The sequence below is a fragment of the Geotrypetes seraphini genome, chromosome 3 (genome assembly GCF_902459505.1).
Source record: "Geotrypetes seraphini chromosome 3, aGeoSer1.1, whole genome shotgun sequence".
NCBI lineage: Eukaryota > Metazoa > Chordata > Amphibia > Gymnophiona > Dermophiidae > Geotrypetes > Geotrypetes seraphini.
Genome location: NC_047086.1, coordinates 410599438 through 410620936, shown reverse-complemented (window position 1 = coordinate 410620936; position 21499 = coordinate 410599438). Strand labels below are relative to the sequence as shown.

At 46.9% G+C, this 21499-nt stretch overlaps 1 protein-coding gene across 1 annotated transcript in view; it reads left to right on the top strand.

Annotated features, from left to right (window-relative positions):
- The first annotated feature begins 7878 nt into the window (after positions 1 to 7878).
- Positions 7879 to 21499, top strand: part of CUL9 (cullin 9) — a 535945-nt gene continuing 522324 nt past the window's right edge. Inside the window, exon 1 of the mRNA XM_033937681.1 lies at positions 7879 to 7936. The gene's annotated coding sequence lies outside the window, so the exon portion shown is untranslated. The remainder of the gene's footprint in view (positions 7937 to 21499) is intronic.

Sequence of the window (21499 nt, the reverse complement as noted above, 5' to 3'; positions counted from 1 at the left end):
TGGACACAGTATTCCAAGTGTGGTCTGACCATTGCTCTGTAAAGCGGCATTATGATGTCAGATTTGAAATGTGTATCCTGCTAGAGGTGGTGTTAGACCTCGAACGTGAGCTAGGATTTAACAGAGAGGAAAAGTCTTTTTTGTTTGTTCTGTTTACACCACAGTACCAGTGTGGGTAGGAGAGAGCAAAGGGGGTGAAGAGGCTATAAAATAAACCCACCAGGATGTTTGAAAAAAAAACAAAACAACACTCAATTGGGCAGCAAAATCGAATCGAAAAATCGATTCAATAGGCTGAATCAAATCGAATTTTTTTTCCCTGAATCGGGCAGCACTTTACGAGTTTTGAGTGTAAATGACAGCCTGTGGTTTATCGCTGCCTTCAGCAAGCGTATTGAGTATAACTGTTTGAGATTTTCTAAGTTGTGCCTGAAAGAAAAATTAGCTTCCTATGTTAGCACTGTAGGCGCCTTTTGTCTTATATATCTGATATTTGTGTTGCCCTTACTGCCTTATGTTTCTTTCTTCTGTATTTCTTTCCTATTGTACTAGGGGATCAGTCACTGTCCTTTACCCCTTTCTCAGGTCCGTAATGGGGATAAGGAAGAACTGGCCCTCCTATACCGTACCCAATTTAAGTGCCCCTTGGCCCCTTTGTCTGATGTTTGTTTGCATGACGGAGTTAAGAACAGAAAGTGTCAAACATCGGAGGGTATTATCTATTTCCAACCTATTGGTGATGAAGTTGAAAAGTGGGCGGAAATCTGCATTGATAATGTTGAGGGTCCACTCATCAACCAGACTCTTATTGTAGACCCTACTCGTCCGATGTCTTTGTATTTTGATACATGTGTGTTATTTGATGTTGCTCAAGGTCATGGTACTACCCCTAATACAGTTTTGTGTGGCTCCCTCGATTGGCAGCGTTATACCAAATGTGCTAAGTATATATGTCTGTATAACCTTATGCCTTTTAAGAAATGCCCCTATGAGGAAACCTTCACTAATGGTGGAGCCTGTCCTGAGTGGGAATGTGTCTCGTGGGCCACCTACAAGAACCCTCATAAATACCCAGCCAATACCCCCTCTGCCTCCCTTACTTTAGGTCCTAGCCCTGGCCCCTTGTGTACTACAGGCCACTGCAATCCCATGGTTTTCACTATCACTGACCCACATAACTGGAATGCCAATGTCCAAATCTAGAAGGCCAGAGGCCGCATGGCATTGTATATTGATGGTAAAAGGCGAGACCCGGGTACTGTTGTATATGTCCACATTGTATCCCGCCCACATGTTCCTGTCCATCACTCTGTGGTGTTTCCCCAGTTTTATGAAATTATGAAAGTAGATATTGATATTCCTGTAATCACTAGAATCTGTTTATATGTTTCAAGTTTATTAATACATTTGATGAATCGCCTATTAAAGTTACTAAGCGATGTACAAAATCCAAGTAAAGAGTAATAAAGAGAAACTAACATTTTAACAATATAATTACATAAGATACAAACATGAGTCGGGAGGGAAAAAGTAAAAGTTACAATTTTCAATTTTTGGTAGAAAAAAGGAAAAAAACAAGGAGGTAAGGGGTAGTTAAACCATAGCACGATTAGAAATTATAGGCCAGACTCTTAACGTTAGTAATTGTTTTGTATGTGGAGGGACTGGTATGGGAGAACAGTGGCCATGGGAGGCAAAGCAGCTGGACATGTTAAACCTGACTTCACAGAACCTCACTTTCACGTCAGGTCCATGACCTTCACGATGGGCCTTGCAAACCTCCATTGTTGCTTCCCACTGTCTTCAGAGTATTGGACCCCTATTCAACGTCCAGGTTGGACACTTCAAGTATTCATCTCTCTGGTCTTTTAACACCTCCACTGTTGCCTGGGACCCCTGGCCTGACAATAACCCCTCCAATTTGGCAGATCAACCCCTTCAGACACTGCTCAATGAAACTTCCTATGAACGATGGCCAGCTCCTGATGGTTGATATTGGCTCTGCGGTCTGTTTGCTTACTCTTGGTTGCCTGCTAACTGGACTGGTACATGTGTACTTGGCATGATCCGTCCCAGCTTCTTCCTGTTACCGCTGGCCGATGGTGAACGCCTGGGAGCGGTCTACTTCCAATAATTCCTTTAAAATAGGTAAATGAGGTGCTGATTGGCCTTGCTACTTGGGCCGAAGATGGCTGCTATGGTTATCGGACCCCTATCTATATGCTTAACCACATCATTCGCTTGCATTGGCTACCATTAGCAAGGCCAATGCTAAAATGCGCACTGCTGTCTATCAGAACCGCCTAGCTGGCGGCAGAAGGTGGTGTCTGTGGCAAATTCAACCTCTCCAACTGCTGCCTTGAACTCGATGACGATGGTAAAGTGACTGAGGAAGTGAGCTCATGTTCCTGTGCAGACTGGCTCTTGGGCACCTTTGGCTCCTGGTTGTCCTCTGGCTCAGCAATGAAGACCATCTTGCTGGTTGCCGCCTTGTCTTCTCTGCTCCTTTCTCCATGGACAAGCAGTATAAGTCAGCCCCACTTTTGGTGATGTCATCTACATTCCCAATTCGGAATTGCTCTCCCAGAGCTCAGATGAGGCTTTAGGGTGCCTCATCTGAGCATGTGCAGGTAGCCCTATATATACCTGTGCTGTCCCTCACTAATCCAGTTTAGTTAATCCGCCCTTCCCAAACGGATGGATCACAGCTCTCCATTAAAAAAAACCCAAAAAAAAACCAGAAAAGAAGAATGGCAAAAAACCAAAACAAACAAACAAACAAAAAAACGAAAAGCCTGCAGGAAAACCAGGTTTCAAGAAGTGCCCGGACTGCAAACGAAAAATGAGCTCCTTGGACCCCCATGAGTGTGTGTCCATTGCCTAGGAGAAGCACACCTCATGGCAGCCTGCCCTCAGTGCCTACAAAATGTCTCCGAGGGCTAGAAGAAATCGGCTCCAAAAGCTACACACCATGGGGGAAGACCAGCGAAGGGAGGAAAAAAAAAAAAATGCAGCCAAATAGCAGCCCCTGCTCACCTGCTGCCTCAGGAAGCCCAGCAAAAACAGAGTAGACTGCTCCTGAAACTTTCCAACTACAGGATAGCTCCCCGACGGCTGCTCCATGGCCTAGGGTAGAGCATAGAAGTGCAGATAGTGGCAAAAACGGCTGAGGGTCTCCTATCCCCTCCGCTGGCCATCCCAGCTGCACCAACTCGGGACTGCTCCGATTTCAAATCGAAGCCATGCTGCATTCGAAGCCATGCTGCCTGCAGCCCCGAGATTCAAACTGCCTCGATCTCATCCCAGGATGATATCAGTGCACTTGGCCCCGCCCCTTTAAAGGCACAGACACAGCAAAAGGCAAGCCTGGATACAGACAGTGCCTTTGCAAGCATGGAAAAAAAACCCAACAAAACTCTGCACACCTAAAGGGACAGGACAATGTGCCTCACAGGAGCAAACACACCAGAACCTGCAAGGAGGGAACATGAAGGAGACAGAACATCTTCCTCTCCCTCCCCCTCCTCTTCATCATCATCAGCAGCAGCCTCACCAAGACGGCGGAGGCGCAGAAGGTCGAAAGATCGCGGGACCAGGAGCAGGGGCAGACCCCATCAGCCGGCTGACCACCCATGTGCATCGGCTGCAGATCCCAACATCCAGTTACGCCAACTGACTACTCCTACCGCTCACGGACAATTGTTCGACTTTTCAACAGATTCATCGCACAGCAACTCTCCGGGCAAAGGGCGCAGAGCAAGAGCTCAGCACCGAATGCAGAGCAGACACTGCAACCAACGGCAACATGGAGGCAGGGAGCAGAGACAGCCGCATCACACTCTCCAGCCACAGACGGCTATGCCTCCGAACGCAGTGGGCGCTATCAGCAAAGCTATGCTTCAACACGGGGCAGCCCACACACATCAACAACCCAAGACACCCCAGACACAGAGCCCATGTCTGGGACAACACAGTCCGACATGCCGGCGGAGGACCTCACTTATCCAAAGTTCCTCCAGAAGGTAGTTTCCAAGCTGGCACTCACCCCAGTACAGGAGCTAGAGGCGACAGAAGAAGCACCGGGACTGCTGAAATACCTAAAGTTGCAAAAGGCCATAGCCGCACTACCAGCTCACAGAATGCTACTAGATTGCCAGGACCAGATCTGGAAAACCCCACGGTCAGGCCCGGCCGTGTCCAGGAGGCTAGACCAAAAAATACCAGATCAGCGAGGCACTGGGCTTTGACAAACCACAGCTTCCTCACCAGTCCATCATAGTAGAAAGTGCCATTAAGAAAGCTAAGAGCAACCACCTGCAGGCCAACAACCCTCCGGGCAAAGAACACAGGACCCTGGACGCTACCGCCAAAAAGGTGCACCATGGCTCCTTACTGAATGCCAACATTTACTCTCACCTGTTCCACCTTACCCTGTACAATGATGCCCTCTGGAGGAAAATAGAGGAAACCCTAGACACGCTACACCCCGAGGGAAAAGCCTGCATAGCCCCCATATTACAGGAAATGGAGGAATGCGGAAAACACATGATAAAAGCGATTTTTGACACATTTGAAACATCTGCCCGCACGGCCGGAGTGGCCATAGCATCCAGACACCTGGCATGGCTGCAGGCATCGGGCCTACGCGAGGACACCCATGAGCATATCGCAGATGCACCCTGCTCAGGGGAGAACTTATTCGGAGACAAAGTCACGGAAACAGTGGACACAATGAAAGCCAATTGCACAACTCTCCAAACCCTCTCCTCGGATGGCTTCGTAAAAACCCCGGCACCAAGGCGACATAGCACCAACCACTATTGCCGACAAAATAACACCGTAAGGCGTTTCGACAACCAGACAAGAGGGCCGTCCCACAGACAGAAAGCACAACCCTGCAGCGCCCCTTACTAGCAAAGGCAGCGCCAGAGGGAGGGAAAACAGCAGAAGCCAGCTACTTCCACCACCGCAAAAGCCGGGCCTAGCTTTTGACTCATCAACAAGGCCCTCCACCCCTGTTGGGAGCCGCCTCTCCGCATTCAACAAAGCCTGGGAGAAGATAACAACAGAAAAATGGGTGCTACACACCCGCCAGCCAACCCACCAAAGAACTCATCCTCAGAGAAATCAAAGCTCTCCTTCAAGCAAGAGCAATAGAACCAGTATCCAAGTCACAGCACAACCAAGGGTTCTACTCCCACTATTTTCTCATCCCCAAAAAGACAGGAGGGTTCAGACCCATCCTAGACCTACGAGGCCTAAACAAGTATGTAACCAAGGAGAAATTTCGTATGCACTCCTTAGGAACAATCCTACCACTAATTCAAAAGGACGACAGGCTGGCTTCACTCGACCTCCAAGATGCGTATTCACACATCCCTATGCACCCCCCCCAAAGAATGTTTCTGCGGTTCAGGACCCTAACCCAGTACTTCCACAAATGGGGCCTCCCAACAAGGGACCTCCTCGCTGCAGAGGACAACAAGAAGTGCCCTCAATTCTGCTCCAAAAGACCGGCACAATACAGTCAAACCAGGGACGCTTTCTCCATACATTGGGGGGAACGCCTGCTCTACGCTTTTCCCCCCATACTACTCATCCACAGAGTGCTACAGAAGATCAGGCAGGAGGCAGCCACAGTGATCTTCATTGCACCCTACTGGCCGAGACAGGTGTGGTTCCCCTGCCTATACCAGACGTCGGCACAGCCGCCAATCAGTCTACCGCTGCGACCGAACCTCATCACCCAGGACCAGGGACAAATTCTGCATCCCAGATTGAAAGCACTAACACTGACAGCATGGATGTTGAAAAGCTAATCCTGGACCTTTTTCACATGTTAACCGGGGTGACTGAGGTACTGCTAGCAGCCAGACGCCCGGCAACTAGGAAATCATACAGGCTCAAGTGGAAAAGGTGTGTCTCGAAAGGAGAAGATCCACTCACATGCCAGGTCCCAACAGTACTCCAATACTTATCCACAGCAGGCCTGAAAACATCCCCCATAAGGGTCCACTTGAGCGCTATATTAGCGTTCCACAACTGCATCGAGGACAGGACCCTAGCCACACACCCACTAGTGTCCAAATTCATGAAAGGGCTTATAAACCTGCACCCCCCACCCACTGCCAGCGTGGGACCTGGGCATCATCCTCTGCAGGGTAACAGCGCACCCCTTCGAGCCATTGGAGGATGTGCCAATCAAATTCATCACCTGGAAAGTAGTCTTGCTCATTGCCATCACATCAGCAAGGCGCATTAGCGAGCTACAAGCCCTGGTGACATACCCACCAGACACACAGATCCTTCATGATCACGCAGTGCTGAGAACTCACCCAAAGTTCCTACCTAAGGTAGTCTCACCTTTCCATGTAAACCAATCGATAGTGCTCCTCTCCTTTTGCCCGGGACCACATATCAACAGCACGGAACAACTCCTACACACCTTGGACTGCACACGTGCACTTCGCCTATACATTCAACGAACACAACCCTGGCGAAAGGCAGTACAACTATTCGTCTACTTTGACCCCCAACAAGCCAGGAACACCAGTGGGGAAACGCACTATATCCAACTGGATCTCAAACTGCACTGCCTCCTGCTACGAGCAGGAGGGAGTGTCTCTCGAGGGAAAGACCACAGCACACCAACTAAGAGCCATGGCTGCAACATTGGCAAACCTCAGCAAAACACCACTTCAGGACATTTTCAGAGCAGCCACATGGTCTACCCCACACACCTTCACCAGACACTATTGCCTGGATCGCCCGAAAACAGACCTCCAATGACTTTGGTCTCAACATACTACGAATGGTGACCAAAACGGACACAGCAAAAGACACCAATACCTGGACTAGCTGAACAGGACTATCTGATCTGTCTGAATTAGACAGAAGAGATTGTTAGACAGCTTATATTCTGCTATGTTGGCACAATTTGCACAATCAGAAAAAAAAAAAAAAAGTGTTACTCAACACCACGTTGGTGATATATATTTGTTATAATCGCTATCTGTTATTGAGATACATACTCTACCATGTTGGTAGATTAAAAAAAAAAGGGAGTGTTGTTCCAGTTCTAAGGACCAACATAAAGTTCCTATTGTTTACAACGCATAACCTCTGACTGGTCTCAGTAACTTGGGCTTTGTCTCTGTCCCTCACCTGACATTTATGCAGCCTCACCCTACCGCAGCGAGGTAGCGGGGACGCAGGGGAGACCATCCCCGACGGGGACCCCGTCCTCTTACACCCTCCGCACCCCTCAGCTGGAGAGTCACCAAAAGTGGGGCTGACTTATACTGCTTGTCCATGGAGAAAGCGAAGTTACTTACTTGTAACGGGAGTTCTCCATGGACAGCAGGATAAGTCAGCCACACTGACCCTCCCTCCTCCCCTATGGGTGACACTGCAATAAGACTCAAGCTAGGGGAATGACTGGATTAGTGAGGGAGGTATATATAGGGCTACCTGCACATGCTCAGATGAGGCTCCGAATTGGGGACGTAGATGACGTCACCAAAAGTGGGGCTGACTTATCCTGCTGCCTGTGTGGTCCCCATAGCCACAAAGCTGCTCCACCGGCCCCACCTGAACATTGACTAGCCTGAAAGAGTCTGGGACTGGCTTTTCTTTTCTCAGGTATCTCGTGGTTCTCTCAGCATAGTCCATATTGCATTGTGAGCTGACGGTTTGCGCTGGTGTTTCGGCTTTGAAGCCCCGCCCCCGCCTGCCACGTTCCACTTTCCAACCGTCTTCGGCGTCCTCGCGAGCGGCCCCGCCCCCCGATGACGCCCCTTCCTGCCCGCGTCTAGCGGGCAGAAGTGGCGTCAGAGGGGGCGGGGCGCGGCGCGGCGCCGGAGAAGGAACTCGGCGGGCGGCGGCAGGCGTGAGTGGCTCGGAAGCGCCTCCATCGCGCTTGACTTTTGCCTTGCAGGTGGGCTGGGGGAGGGGTGGGGAGGGCGGGCGTCACGTGGCTAGCGCTTGGGCGCCAGAAGAGCGTCACTAGGCCTCTGCGTTGGGGAACTGCTATGGGCTCGGCCTAGGTATTGCACTGCTGTTGGCTGTCAGCACTTGCCTGCTTGGATTTCATGTGGGGCCCAGAAAAGGCACTAGGGCTTATTTTTGGGGTCTGCACATGACCATCTCTCCTTCACCCCAATTCTTCCTCACCCCCCTTTGCCCAGCTTCTATCCTTCCCTCCCTCCCTCCCTCCCCATCTCTTGGGCAGCACCCCCCCTGCTGACCCTCCATCCTTCCCAGCCCTACCTTCAACCGAGGCTAAACAGGCTGCTTGGCCTTGTCCATCGGTAACGTGGCAGAGCGAAATCCCCCACGGACAAGGCCAAGTAGCCTGTTTAGCGTAATGCCGCGTAGGGAGTGAAGGATGGAGGGTCAGCAGGGGTTCGGCTGCGTGGCGGGGAGGGGGGAAGCTCAAAGAGTTGCCAGCGAATCCCAGGACTAGGGCTTATTTTTGGGGTAGGGCTTATATTAAAACCTACCCTGAAAATGATGCTAGCTCTTTTTTAGTATTTGGATCTGTCTGATCATGTCCAGTACTTTGGAATGTCCAGCAGGATTGCATTGCAGTAGTCAAAGATTGAGAGTACCAGGGATATTACTAGGTTGGACATTGCTTGATGGGTTAGGTAGGGTTTTAGTCCTATGACCCAGTAGAGTTAGCGTAAGTGTTTTTCACGATGCGTTGAACGTGTATTGTCCTGTCCACTTATTTGGAACCAACTGAAGATTTTCTCTAGGCCTATCTTCTGCTTGGTCTTCACATCCTGTTTCTTCTCTGGGATGACCAGTTGAATGTTATCTGCATAGATGTAGTATTCCCATCCTTGTTCTCTGATGAATTTCCACAGTGGTTAAGAACATAAGAACATAAGAACATAAGAAATGCCATCACCGGATCAGACCTTCGGTCCATCAAGTCCGGCGATCCGCACACGCGGAGGCCCTGCCAGGTGTACACCTGTTGTAATTTATAGTCCACCATATCCTTACATGCCTCTCTTAAGGAGATATGCATCTAGTTTGCTCTTGAAGCCTAGGACGGTCGATTCCGCAATAATCTCATCTGGGAGGGCATTCCAGGTGTCAACCACTCTCTGAGTGAAGCAGAACTTCCTGACATTAGTCCTGAACCTGTCCCCCCTTAGCTTCATTACATGTCCTCTAGTCCGTGTCAAATTGGACAATGTAAATAATCTTCTCTGCTCTATTTTGTCGATTCCTTTCAGTATTTTGAAGGTCTCGATCATATCCCCACGCAATCTCCTTTTCTCAAGGGAGAATAATCCTAGTGTTATAAGTCTGTCCTCGTATTCCAGTTTTTCCATACCCTTCACCAGTTTTGTTGCTCGTCTCTGCACCCTCTCCAGCAGTTTTATATCCTTCTTTAGGTAGGGAGACCAATGTTGGACGCAGTATTCCAAGTGGGGTCTGACCATTGCCCTATAAAGCGGCATTATAACTTTCTCCGATCTACTCGAGATTCCTTTCTTTATCATGCCCAACATTCTATTTGCCTTCTTTGCCGCTGCCGCGCATTGTGCCGACGGCTTCAGGGTCCTATCTATCAGTACACCCAGGTCCTTTTCTTGTTCACTCTTCCCCAGAGTTGCACCTGACATTGTGTACTCGTATTCCTTATTCTTATTGCCTAAATGCATTACCTTGCATTTCTCCACATTGAACTTCATCTGCCATTTCTCCGCCCATGTTTCTAACCGACACAAGTCGCTCTGGAGTTTCTCTCTATCCTCATGCGATCTGATCGCCCGGCATAGTTTTGTATCGTCTGCAAACTTGATGATCTCACTGGATGTTCCTTCCTCCAGATCATTGATATAAATATTAAAAAGGATCGGCCCAAGTACCGAGCCCTGGGGTACTCCACTAGTCACTTTCTCCCAGTCGGAGAACTTCCCATTTATGCCCACTCTCTGCTTTCGGTTTTCCAGCCATTTGCCTATCCATCTTTGTATATCCCCCTCTATGCCATGGCTTTGTAGTTTCCTGAGAAGTCTTTCGTGTGGAACTTTGTCGAACGCTTTCTGGAAGTCCAAGTATATTATGTCCACCGGCTTCCCACTATCAATTTGCTCGTTCACGGTCTCAAAAAATTGGAGTAAATTCGTCAAACATGATTTCCCTTTCCTGAATCCGTGTTGACTGGGTTTCATCAAGTCGTGTGCGTCCAAGTGCCGGACCATGCTATCCTTGATCAGTGCTTCAACCATCTTGCCGGGGACAGACGTAAGACTCACAGGTCTATAGTTGCCCGGTTCCCCTCTCGATCCTTTTTTGAAAATTGGGGTGACGTTCGCTATCCTCCAGTCGTCCGGTATCTGTCCAGTTCTGATTGTCAGGTTTGCAAGTTTTTGCAATAACTCTCCGATTTCAACCTTCAATTCCTTTAAGACTCTCGGGTGAATTCCATCCGGTCCAGGGGATTTGTCACTTTTAAGTTTGTCGATCTGATAGTATATCTGGTCTAAGTCCACTTCAACTGTGGTGAGGCTGTCTTCTATTTCTCCTGCAAACACTTTCTCCGCTTCAGGTATTGTTGAGGTGTCCTCCTTCGTAAAGACGGACGCAAAGAAGGAATTTAGTTTGTCTGCGATTTGTTTATCTTCCTTGATGTACCCTTTTCTTCCCTGGTCGTCCAAGGGTCCGACTGCCTCTTTTGCAGGTTTTTTCCCTTTCACATATCTAAAGAAGGGCTTGAAGTTTTTGGCCTCCTGGGCTATTTTTTCCTCATATTCCTGTTTTGCATCCCTCACCGCCTTGTGACATTTCTTCTGATCATCTTTATGTTTGTTCCAGGCTTCGGTTGTCTTTATGTATTTCCATTTTTTGAAAGAGTCCTTCTTTTCTTTTATGGCTTCCTTCACCTGTTTGGTAAGCCATGCCGGTTCTCTTTTGCTCTTTGATCTCCGATCTTTGGAAATCCTCGGAATGTAGAGATCTTGTGCTTCTGTGATAGTATTTTTCAGTAGGGACCATGCCTGATCTACCGTTTCAAGTTTGTCCACCTTCTTTTCGAGTCGTTTTTCTACCATGGCTCTCATGCTATCGTATTTACCCTTTTTAAAGTTCAATGTGGTGGTTAAGGTTTTGGCATGTTTCCCTTTCCCGATGTCAAGTTTAAAGTTAATTACATTGTGATCACTCGTTCCCAGTGGAACCATGACTTCCACTACTGTTATCGGTCCCATGAGGCCATTTAGGACCAAGTCCAAGGTGGCGTTGCCTCTTGTCGGCTCTTTTACCATTTGTTCCAGGAAGCAATCCCCTAGCACCTCCAGGAACTTGGCCTCCTTGCCGCAGTTGGAGTTGGTTGGAGGAAGATGTTGGAACAGCAAGGGTGACATGGTTGTTTCCTGTGGTACGCCTATGTCTGCTCCTTTCCAGTTGTTTGTGGTCCCCTGTCATTCTATTCTCTTTTTGAGACAATGGATTCTGTGATATATTAATAAGGTCAGTGAGGTAGATAAGTCCCGGTCTTTCTCTGAAGAAGTCGCTGAATTCTCTGCTGGTGGTGCCTTCTTTCTGTTTTTTCCCCCTAGTAAACCATATACTACTTGGCATAGGGTTTTTGTGGACTTTCTGGCTTTGAGGATCTGTCTGATGTAAATTCTGTTGACTTTAAGCCAGGTTTTTTTAGCTACCTCATCCTTGTTAGATTTCCTTCATTTTCTTTCGAGTTTTCTTTTCTCTTTTTTTTTAGTTTCATGGTTTCTTCTGATGGGGGTGAATCCATCTTTCCTTTTGTTTCATTTTTGTATTTTTAATGGGGCTACCTCTTCCAGACTTTGGTCTATAGCCTTATCCTGTTCTGTAAAGACTGTGTTCTTGGTTTCTACGTCTTTGAGGTGTGTCTCAAGGTTTTATTAAAATTTGATTTAATCGCTTATCTAATTTCTAAGCAAGTTTACAATATATATAAAAAAAGAGCATGAACATAATAAAAATGCCATTAACAATACCATTTAATAATTTAGAAAAAAACATTATAAAGAAACATCAACTAATAATTGGCATATTAAAAAGGGATAAATGAGACAGACAGATGGGAGACAAAAGGAAATAGAGTTAGAAATGCAATTTGGATAGGAATGAAAGACAAATAAGGAAAAAAAGGAAAGGTCTCATTGCTGCTTAATTCCTTAAGGGAGTTTAAAAAGGATACTGTAAAATCCTAGTCTTGTTTTGAATTTGGTGCTGTCTATGAAACCTTTCCCTGTTCTCGGTCTCATTCTGGTGGTTTTTTTGTTGTTTTTTGACTTTCTGGTTGTCTTATCCCAAAGTGTATTAGCTTGTGATCTGCCCATAACACGTTTATAGCTGTGGGTTTGCAGTCCCCTAGCAGTACAAGCAGTACATTTAAAGTGTGTCCTTTAGTGTGGGGTTTTTCCTTCTGTTTGGTGTAATGCCAGGCCTTCCAATTGTTGGGCTTTTTAGCATGTTGAATTGTCTACATCAGTGTTTCTCAACTTCATCAAGCCAAATACCCCTAACAAATACCGACCGAGTACCTGCACCCAAGCTCTGCCTCTGACCCCACCCCCATAATAATAGTACTAATTGTAATGCAATTTCTTCCATCCATTTTTCATATACACACAATATAATCCTACTAGTCTTTAAGCCCGTTACATTAACAGGTGCTAGAATAGATGTGTGTGTCTTTCTTTCTGTCTCTCTCCTTAGCCACTGTCTGTTTATCTTTCTGTCTCTCTTTTCTCGGCTGTCCATCACCCCTTGCCTGCTCTCCCTGTCCAGCAGTAGCCCTTCTACCTTCCTTTTATCTCCGCCATGTCCAGCAGCACCCCTTTCCTGCTCCCCCTGTCCAACAGTAAGCCTTCTCCCTTCCTTTTACCTCCCCTCCCTGTCCAGCAGCACCCCTTTCCTGCTCCCCCTGTCCAGCAGCAGCCCTTCTCCCTTTGAAGTGGGCCGGCCTAGCAAATGCCTACGTGGCCGGGGGTGAGAAGAGGCATCCCGGCAGTGCAGGAATCAAACCGCCACCGCCGCTCAAATCACTCCACACGCCGCGAGCTGCCCCACGTGCCGCTAATCGAATTTGGCACGGAGGCAGGCAGCACGATGGCAGGGATCATGAAACCCTAAGTACGCATGCGCGCTTAGGGTTTTATTATAGAGGATTAATACATAATGGTAACCACAAAATTTAAAAAAACACAAAGCACATTGTATGCAGAGAAAATGTTAATTATAGTTCACATTCGGGTTTTTTTTCAAAGATGTCAAAGCAGATGACTTTAAAATATGCAATGTCACCTCAGTAATAACTATAGAAACAGAGAAAATATAAGCAAAATGTAGACAGCAGATATAAATTCACAAAAGTGACAAATTTTGATCACTAAATTGAAAATAAAATAATTTTTCTTACCTTTGTTGTCTGGTGATTTCATGAGTCTCTGGTTGCGCTTCCTTCTGACTGTGCATCCAATATTTCTTTCTTTCTGCCTCCTGCATGCTTCCTCTCCTCTGGACTCCATTCCCCAACCAACATCTCTCTCTGTCCCTCCATGAGTCCAACTTTTCTTCCTCTCTCCTCCACCCCTATTGGCAATATGTCTCCTTCTCTCTCTCACTGTCCATCTGTCTTGAGAGATCCAGGCATCTCTCCTACCCCCTCTACTGCCACATCCAACATTTCTCCCTCTCTCATCCCCTAGATCAGTGGTTCCCAACCCTATCTTGGAGGACCACCAGGCCAATTGGGTTTTCAGGATAACCCTAATGACTATGCATGAGAGAGATTTGCATATAATGGAAGTGACAGACATGCAAATCTGCACCATGCATAGTCATTAGGGCTATCCTGAAAACCCGATTGGCCTGGTGGACCTCCAGGACAGGGTTGGGAACCACTGTCCTAGATCATGTGCAGCATTTTTCATTGTTGCCCAGTAGCCCCATGCCCATTTTTCCTTTTATCACCCTTCTACAACACATTGTCACATTTCTCCCTCTATCACTATGTCCAACATTCCTCCCCCTTGTATCCCCTTCATTCTGCCCTCTCCACAACCATATCCAACATTTCTCCCTCTCATCCTTCTATTCCCCATGCATCTCTACCTCACTTCTCTCTCTATGCCCAATTCTCCTTTCTTCCTTTCCCCATGTGCACCATCTCTCACTCACACACTCATACCCATCAATTCTCCCTTTTATTCCATCCCTTCTGTGTCCTATGTTTATGCCCCTTCCCTTCCAAATTTGTCCAGTTCGTGCCCCCTCCCCCTCCATGCCTTCCAGCTTTGTCCCAAAATTAAGTTGCACTTTGAGGATCCCTGCCTGCCCCACCCACCCGCTGCCGGGGTTACCTGTCTGCCTGCCTGCCGCACACCACCCAACCTCGACGCTGACCCTGTTACTTTGTTGGAGCTGGACTCGCTCCATCCTCCCCCAGCAGCAACTCCATGCAGGGATAGCACTTGCAGTGATTCACATGCTGCATGTGAATGGCCCATAAGCCTTTCCCTCTGACATAAATTCTGATGTTGGAGAGAAGGTTCTGGGTCAGTTGCTGCTTGCGTTCCTGTATGGAGTGCTGCTGGGGAAAGAGGGAGCCAGTCCGGCTCCAACGAAGTAACAGGGTAAGCTTAGGGTGTGGGGTATGATGCAGAAGGCAGGGAGGGATCCCTGGCAGCAGCTTAAGTAGTGTGCGGGCAGGGAGGGATCCCTGACCGCGGTGGCCAGGCCATGTATCCCCAACAAGTGGCCCACATACCGAAAAACACTGGTCTACATGAAGGTTAAAGTCACTGCATACCTAGAAAGAGGAGAATTTTAGGTTGACTTCAGCAATGAGGTTCACAGTGTAGTGTTCTCCCTAGCGCCTTTTTGCTGGGTGCTTTGCCCGGCTAATTTTGGTGAGTGCCCAGCTGTCAACTTGGAAGGTCGCGAATCCTGCTGCCACTGCTCAGCATTTTTAAAAAACCCTCTCACTGGCTTGGGGATACCCCGGGCTGACTTGGCACAGTCTGAAAAGCTGACGGAAATACACAAATGAATCCTCAATGTAAGGCCCATATCCAAGAGGTTAGAAAGTTTTTTAGTTGATAATGAGGAATTCAATGACTTAATTCTCCAGGATAGCTGGTATTTAATAAACTGTCAACCAGAGACTTACTCACCTCGTGATCTCGCACTTCTGAACATCGGGATCAGAAACCAAAACATCTCCAAAGCCCCGTTAGTTCTTTCAATCACTTGCTCAGCTGAATCCAGTATACAGGCAGACTCAAGAGCCAATCCTCACTTCATGGGGCGGGGCCTGTGATAGTCTATCACGGAGGGGGGGAAGGGGCGCGGGTTAGGGTCTCTCCTGGTCTGCATGGGAGAGGAGGAGAGAAAAAAAGTGAGAAGAGAGAAGATGGGTGACTAACACTATAGGGATCGAAGTCTGTGAAGCGTACTCTGTGTCTTGCCCAGGCCAACTGCCTCAAAATGGAGAATCCACTTCCACTAAAGGGGTCGTGTGTCAAGAAGGAAATAAGGAAAATAGTTGAGAGATTTCTTACCGGGTACGTACAGAACAGGATCCATTGTAGATGGTGGACATTTTAGAAATGGTGATTTCCACCTAAACACAGATTATTACCATGCTGGTATCTTATCAAATAATGTGGCCAGTGAGTCAAAAGACCCTGCTAGCCCTTCCCGAAATCGAGGGCAGAGTTTGTGGTATTGCGAAATGAAACTTCAGAAAGTGAAGGGGGTGAATTGGAAAATGATATATTCGAGGAAGAAAATGTCTGCAGATAGTATTGGTCTTACTGCAACAGAGCTGGAAAAAAAAGACATTCCCAAGGCAACCCAAAAAGAAACTACAGGAGCATTTCAAAGGCGCGCCAACAATCGCATGCACTGCACTGAGACCCGCCAATTTTTTATATTTGAGGGTTACAAAGTAACCCTGTTTTTGAGGGGGGGGGGTTCCCTTCATAACCCTCAAAAATAAAAAATTGTCGGGTCTCAGTGCAGTGCGTGCGATTATTGGCGTGCCATTGTCCTGCGGTCACCGGGATTTCTGAGGAAGAAGATCCAGACCCAAAGCGCAATGTTAAGTTTTCTACAGCTCCTATCAAGGTAAAGTGAATTGGTTCTTATACTTTTTTGTCATTTAAAGATAGGATTATGCTTTCTAATCTAGCACAAAAGCTGAGACAACTATTCATACTTGACCTTAGATGCAAGTCAGGGGGAGGCACTTATGTTGAGAGTATTATCTGAGAACAAAACCAAAGTGGAATTATCCAACAGAATGGTGCACAAAAAAAGTGTCTTTCAACTCATCTGATAGATCCAAATGCCTTTACTCATCCAAAGATGTAAGGATTCATACAATGACTCAATGACTCGACATGTACACGTTTCGCATCAGGAGTCTGTAAGTTATGTATATAAACATGAACAAATCAATAGACATGTAAAACATAAAAACAATTTTGGAAAACAGCAAAGACTAGATTAATAACCTTTAATAAAAACGTCATGCTTTTCCCAACCTATGAATAAAAATATGTAGTACATATGGTATATACATCATTGCTAGGAATGCATTTTATGCACTAAAATCACCTAGCAATGATGTATATACCATAGGTTGGGAAAAGCATGACGTTTTTATTAAAGGTTATTAATCTAGTCTTTGCTGTTTTCCAAAATTGTTTTTATGTTTTACATGTCTATTGATTTGTTCATGTTTATATACATAACTTACAGACTCCTGATGCGAAACGTGTACATGTCGAGTCATTGAGTCGTTGTATGAATCCTTACAACTTTGGATGAGTAAAGGCATTTGGATCTATCAGATGAGTTGAAAGACACTTTTTTTGTGCACCATTCTGTTGGATAATTCCACTTTGGTTTTGCTCTTTTGAGTTTTGTTTCCCCTGTTCTTTTGAGAGCAATTATCTGCCATCTTATTGTCAACAACATTCTTGTTCTTAAATGAGTTTCTGTAATAGTTTGTTGACTCTGGTTGCTGATTTGGCCTGCATTAATATTCAGTTTTATAATTGTTTAATCTTTCTAGAGCTCACCTGGTTTGTGTTAATTAAAATCTTTATCCTGCTGCTTCTGTTAGAAATCGTGATCTGGAAGTTTAGGGTGTTTTTTTTCCCCTCATTAAGGTTAGTTGCCTATAACTTTTTTTCTGTTATATCTGACCTATCAAATAGGTCTTCTGTTTTCTTGAATACTAGAACTTTCTTTTGTGATTTAGAAAATAAATACAGGAAAAACACATGGATTTTAGGATTAGTAAATTAGAAATCAGTAATGGCCACCAAATGAAAGTGCCAAGGAGGGGGGTCTAACTTCTCTCTGTTTGAATTAAGGTTTCTGTTGCTGCTTGATGATGTACAGTAACGTTTACCAGAGCTGTGAAACTTGTGTTATCCCAGGACAAGCAGGCAGCATATTCTGGACATGTGGGTGACGTCATTCACGGAGCCCCGTCGCGGACAGCTTTTCAAGCAAACTTGATTGAAGATCTCAAAGTTTGCTAGTGCTGCCCACGCATGCATGTGCCTTCCTACTCCACTAGAGGGCGCATCCCCTCCTCGTGGTCTTCAGTTCTTAGTTTTCTGCGGAGCCAGAAAGCCCTGTCTCTTTTCTCTGCGTTTCTCTTAAGTGCCTTTCTAGCACCGCGGCTTCTTTGTTTTTATTGGGAGTCGCTATGCGCTTTGTTAAATTGTTTTTCTACTTGCTCGTGCATTTTTTTCTTTTCGTCTCGGTGACCGGGGGCTCCCAGTTCGCCGTGGCTGCGGCCGTCTGACTAACTTATGTCCCGGCCCCTTACCGGGTTTAAAAAGTGCTCCCAATGCGGTCGGGTTATCTCAATTACAGACCTGCACCGCTGGTGTATTTTGTGTCTGAGTGCTGATCACCCGACAGACTCCTGTCCCCGTTGTGCCACACTTCAACCTAGGGCTCTTCGGCGGCGCAGGGCCAGGATTGCGGAGCTCTTCGCCATGGAGACTGCTCCTGCTTCGACCCCAGTCTCGGCCTCAACGACCTCAGCCCCGGGAAAGTCTCCTCGACCTCAGGTGCCTCGACCTGGGTAAGTCTCCTCTTCCTCCTTCTGGTTCAGGTCAGCTACTGAAGAAGCCTTCCTTGGAGTCTCTGGCCATCCAGGCGGTGAGTGTAGTCCCACCGGCCTCGACGAGACCACCATACGGGAATACTCTTCCTCAGTGGAATGCACTGCTGAGCCGGCCCGGCCTCCCATGGTCACGTTGCCGATGTTTGAGGAGGTGCTGAAGGTGATCATCTCCTCTGAGCTCTCCTCCGCTTTGGCTCAGCTCGCTCTGACCTTGACCTCGCGTGTTGTGGACCAGCCTGAGCGTCGTGTCTAGGCTTCCAAGGGCAAAGTGCGTTGGTCTCGGCATCTGTCCTCATCTGACTCCTCGCCTCTTCCATCGAGGCATACCTTGCCCTCGGGCCGTCCTTGGTTGAGGCGTCTGGCGAAACGGCCCCGGGACTCTCCCCCGAGGCGGGGTAGGTCCCTGGGTCCTCGCACTACCGGATCCATCAAAACCTCGGACCTCACCTTGTCTAATCCGAGTTTGCTGCGGTCGCCTGTCCGGCTGGGTACCCCGCTTTGTGAGGAGCCAGCCTTGGGGGGTCCTGCCTCTTTTTCTCGAGGCTTGTCCTCGGGCCGGTGTTCTCCGGGGCAGCATCATCGGGGCTCGGCTGCCCGGACCCCGGGATCCTCCCCTCCGGGGACTTCTAAGCGCAGGCTCTCATCGAATCCCCCCTGTTCTTTTAGCGGGGCGTCCTCGGCATCTATGCTTGTGGATACGGATGTGCCGGCGCAGTATTTCAGGGAGGCTTCCCCCTCCTTTTCAGCTGCCTTGCAGTCTCGCTCGACCACTCCCCTTGAGGGGCATTCTGAGAGCAGGCCCTTTTCCTTTACTAGGTTTGTTCAGGACATGGGTAAGGCCTTGAACTTGGACCTCCAGTCGGATTCCAAGTATACCAAGGAGTTTTTGGAGGAGATGGAACTCCCTTATCCTCCTAGGGAGTCCTTGCGGCTCCCCCTGAATCCGGTTTTGCAGCAGACCTTCTTTCGCAATTTTGAGACTCCCTACGCTATCCCGGCCATTCCATCCAAGATGGAGTCTCGGTACCGGACGGTGCCCAACAAAGGGTTTGAGAAGGCGCAGCTTTCTCACCAGTCCTTGGTGATGGAGTCTACCTTCAAGAAGTCCCACCCGTCCAAGGTGTATGCCGCTGTCCTGCCGAGCTATGGACAAATTTGGGAGACGCCTATATCAGAACTCTATGATGGCGAATAGGGTCCTAAATTATAACTTTACCTTTACGTCCTATCTTAAATGGTGTATTAAATCACTTCCATCTTTTGAGGACGATCTACCTGTCAAGCGACATGCGGAGTTTCGCAAGCTTGTAGATGTTCTGTCGCACATGTTCCAGGCCTCTTATGATGCGTTTGAGCTTTCCTCTAGGGTGACAGCCTTCGCAGTGGCCATGCGTCGCTTGGCGTGGCTTCGCATTGTGGATATGGACCCCAATCTGCAGGACCGGTTGGCCAATCTACCCTGTTTGGGGAACGAGTTCGATGATTCCATCGAGGCTGCCACAAAACGCCTCTGAACACGAACGCTCCTTTGCTTCCCTGGTTCAGGCTAAGGCAAAGACCGCTCCGCCCAAGTCCTACCGGCTGCCTCCTCAGCGCTATCCACAAAAATCGACGCCGGCATTAGCTCTTACTGTAAACCATATTGATTCCTTACAAAGAAGTGCAGAAGACACCCCAGAGAAAACAGCCAGTGTTAAGGCTCAAAGCTATTTGGACTAAACTGCATTAAAAGAGATATTGTAGTCCTGATCCTATCAGGCCGAAACAATGAATCTGCCTCACTGATATGCTTAAGACATTGATGTCATTAGAATGGATAAAAATTGGTGCTGGAATGCAACCGATTTTTCTGAGTTTTTACTGATCTTTTTAAAGTAAATAGGCAGAACTCCCTTTATCGAATATGACCATTTTTTAAAAAAGCTCTTAAAACATTGTGTTTTCTAAGCAGTTTGGGGAGGTTTAACAATTAAAATTTTGAATTTTAAATCGTTGTACCTCTTTATTGTTTGTTTTATGATGATCTAATTGAGATGTGGAACATTTAAAAGTTACTTTTAGCGTTAGCTTTTATGTTCAAACAGTTTTATTGATGAAAACAGCGAAACAATCGTAAACAAATTATACATATCAAAGTCGAGTAGGAAACAAGAGAAACAGTCATCATCAGTTTATACATAAAATGCCTAGGTCCATAATCAAAATAAAGCCCACCAGGGCCCTGGACTCTTATGAGCCCTGGAGTGGGCCATCCATCATACTTCCCCCCCACTCTGACTAGGAAACTGTTATCAGATGCATAACGTACAAAAGGACCCCCCCCAAATTACGCTGTCACAGAGCCAAATTTCAAACAGACCACCATCCTCTAAACTATTCCCCCACCCACCCTGGTACTCTCCTCTCAAACAACTGCGAACAGCCCAAATTAGGACAGCCACATAAGTATTGCACTACGGCCTTTGGGACGTATGAACAAAAGCTTCCGCTTCCAGGACCCCCTGGCATCCCTTGCCTCCCAGGTAGCCAACTGATGCAACTGGTTCCGCCAATGCCAGAACGCTAGCGTTAGCTTTTAATTAAAACAAAGTTGACCTTTGTCATAAGCTTATAAATGAGTCGCATGTATCTCAAAACATTTGTAAGATTTTGTTGGCTTTGGAAAAGGCGAAGATGGATGGAACCCCCTCTTTGTTCATTTATTTATTTTAAAAATTTCTATACCGTTTAAACGGTTTACATAATTTACATACATAATTTTGTAAAAACATAATAAAACAGACACACAATCGTCAGAAATCATTTCTACAAACTAATACCATGAATAATTCATTATTAGTTTTGATGCTGAAAAGGGACGATAGAGATATCTGCTTTTGCTGCTGCAGCACAATCAAAACGATGTAAATTCAAAAATAACTTGTTTACAATTTGTTTCTTAGAACTCTGCTCAGAGACATGAAGGCTAATTTCTCCGCCTCACCACCCAATCATTGCAGTGTTCAGAGAATGAACTGACTTTCAATGAATTAAGTGCTAGCCCGAACAGCTATGCTAACACTATCATTTCAATAGTTTAGTATCTTTAAGAATAAACTTAACTTTTTCCTCCACATATTTATATGCTGTGTTTAGCTTAGTGCAAAATACTGCATTTCTCTCTCACCCTATATTGTACTATATAGTGGTCAGTGGAGTGATCATTACTGTGTCAAGCATAATTTTTGCTTTTTCTTTGGTAATTGAAATCACCCATAATAATACTGTTGCCCAATTCTTCAGCGTTCCTAATCTCTGAAAATATTTCTTCATCTGTCTTGCTCATTTTGTCCCAGGGGA